We start from the raw sequence: 2,980 nt of genomic DNA, 5'->3' as shown, positions 1-2,980 counted from the left end.
CATAGTCTCGAATATCGGCACTGCCTCTTACAAGCTTGCGAAACACCTCGTCTCAATATTTTCACCACTCTCTTGCACAATAACACACACACTACGAGAAATTTAGTTGAATTCGCGCAGAAACTCCATACCTTCAATCCCGTTAACACAAAAATGGCCTCTTTTGACGTAAAGTCTCTTTTTACGAATGCCCCTGTAGAAGGCGCTCTTCGAGGTCTGGAGACCAGACTTACCGAATTCCACTTTTCCCAATTTGAAATCTCTGAACTGTTAGACCTTACTCGGGTCTGTCTCAACCAAAATACGTTCTCTTTCAACAAACAATTCTTTCGTATGACTGATGGCCTTGCCATGGGAAACCCTCTCAGTCCTGTACTTAGTGACATCTACATGCACTATTTTGAAACAAAACTCTTCCGTGAAATTCGTTTTCCTTTTTATGTCAGATATGTTGATGATTGCTTCGTTCTTCTTGACCGTAACGCTAACATTGACCATATTCTAAATACTCTCAATTCCATTGACCCTTGCATTCAATTCACTATAGAGGAAGAAAACAATAACCAAATTGCATTCCTGGACGTATTGGTCACTCGCCATGAACAAACTTTCTCTACCACTGCATTTCGCAAACCGTTTGCTGTTTCTCTACCCCCTCACAACCTCTCTGCGCATCCTCCATCACAAAAGTATGCCTCGTTCTACACATACGTGAAGCGAGCCATTGATATCTGCTCTTCGCCGACGTTACTCGATGCTGAACTGAATATCCTTAGAGCAATAGCAGTCGATCGTGGCTACCGTAGCTCTCTCATTGATAATCTACACAGCAAACTGATTAAAAACACTTCAAAAACCAAGCCTAAACCTGAACAAAAAAACTTGATCATTTTGCCTTTCTTCCCAAAAACCAGCCAACGCATCGCTAAAATCCTTCGAAAATACAATTTTTCTGTGGTTTTCACCCCCGTCAATAAACTTCGTTTCTCTCAACTAAAAGATCCCATTGACACACTCAACAACTGGAAACATCTACAGCATTTCATGCCAATGCGGATTAGCATATATAGGCCAAACTAAACGTGCCCTAAAATACCGTTTAAATGAGAATAGAAGATACGTAAGCAACCAAGACCTTAACCGCTCATCCATAGCCCAACACTGCTGGTCCTTTGACCATAAATTTGACTTCTCTTTTGCCAAAATCATCCAAAAATGTCCCTCACCGTCTGACTTGGATTTCTACGAATCACTCCACATCAACAAAAACACAAACCAGTTGGTCAACGACCTATCTAGCACACCACCCTTCTCAAAAATCTGGCAACAGTTTCTACAATAATTATTCTTCCCCATCAGCATCACTATCACGTTCTCGGTTGTGATTGGCTCCGCCATTTTTCTTCTTTTTTCCGTCCGCTTACTCTTTTGTTGCCGGTTCATTTTGAATATGACTCTTGTCTACAACAGCGAGTAACTCCCGCTATAAGGAGTTTTTTCAATATTTCTTTTTCTTCTTTGTTTCTGCTACTGATGAAGGAACTTATAGTTCTGAAACGCGTATAGCCGTGTTCGTTTTGAATTTTGGGTAAACCCAAACGTCGAGTATTTAATCGTACTGACATAGCGCATAGGTATCCGTGATGCTCCGTTAGTCTTTCTGTGGCTCCGTGGAATCAACGGAAATCTCACGGAAAACTTGAAAATCCTGGAACCCGGATAGCTGGGAAGCACTGCAGTACGCATTTATTTTTCATTCAAATTATCCCTTTGTTTAATTTTGAAAGGTAAGCCTATAGGAAATTTCCAACGAGTGATCATCATTTTATATGAGCGACCACACTGAAAATTTGCGGCATTTTGAAAAACTTCTTCACACTCCCAGATAAACCAATAGCGACAGCACTTGCCATGTAACATCATGTGAGAAACAAAAAACATTTCCTACCATTCAGAGAATTGTGTGCTCAAAACTGACAGCCTTTTGACTTTGTTACTTCACATTGTATTGGTTTGTGTAGTTCGTTGGAGAATTCTTATATTGAATTTCCAAACCACAAATTGGTTTTTAAGTCCGTGCGATGGATAACGCCATAAAAGATATTTTTAAGTTTTATTCAAAATTTTTGAGTCGTATTTTTATTTTATTTTATTTTTTTTGGAAACGTTGTTTAAGGAATGAATGGGAATTCTTCAATCGCATAACTTACGTGAACTTTACGGGGCACCGTGTGCATTAGAAAAAAATGAAAAAAAATTGGTTCCGAGGGACAGCCTCATAAACATCGAGGGTTCCGCGAGAGCTTTAACGTTGGAAACTCCTGACCTAGAGATTAATGTACTTCAACCGCGTATATTACTTTATATGTATTGTGCAAGTAGCTTCAGAATCCGTAGTGAAAACAAATTGAGGAAAATGTTTAGAAAATAAATCAAATTCCGAAAATGGTCCACATATTTCTGATTTGATCAGATTTTTGACTTATTAAAAATTGATGACAATTCTGTTCATAATGAATTAGGTAGGAAAAGCACTGATTCGATTCATTGAACAGCTTCAAAACGGTGTAACCAGTTTCAACTTCGCACAAATTTGTTATATTCTAGCATGAACATTATAGGGTGAATACATGAAAAATTTTGCGAGATATTTACGTACTTTCCCGTTTTTTAGGCTGTCCTGACATTTCATTAAAATTTTGAATTGCTCTCCGTTTTTTAAAGAAGCTTACTTGAATTTTTAATTTTCGTTGAAATTATAGATGAAGCTAATTTCCATAAATTTGTAAATTATATTATGATATTTATACGATATAAATGTTGAAATTCGTCTCGCGTATATTTGGTATGTTCGTCGTTTCTTTTTTTTTCCGTGAAATTCATTTCTGTTCACTGGCTTTTTCTTTCAGCACTTTATTTCAATTGATTGCAGATGGCAGCACTACACATAACAAGCATTATACAGAAACAAACTTCACGG

General features: G+C 37.8%; 1 pseudogene; it reads left to right on the top strand.

The window, feature by feature from the left end:
• Nucleotides 1-333: 333 nt before the first annotated feature.
• Nucleotides 334-1,342, top strand: LOC149085239 (uncharacterized; annotated as a pseudogene).
• The last annotated feature ends 1,638 nt before the right edge of the window (nucleotides 1,343-2,980 follow it).

Source organism: Pholcus phalangioides, unplaced genomic scaffold (genome assembly GCF_987345545.1).
Source record: "Pholcus phalangioides strain wild (caught in Gottingen) unplaced genomic scaffold, Ppha-v1.0 ptg000007l_1, whole genome shotgun sequence".
Classification (NCBI taxonomy): domain Eukaryota; kingdom Metazoa; phylum Arthropoda; class Arachnida; order Araneae; family Pholcidae; genus Pholcus; species Pholcus phalangioides.
The sequence above is the reverse complement of the archived record's forward strand: the minus strand, read 5'-3'. Positions and strand labels throughout refer to the sequence as shown.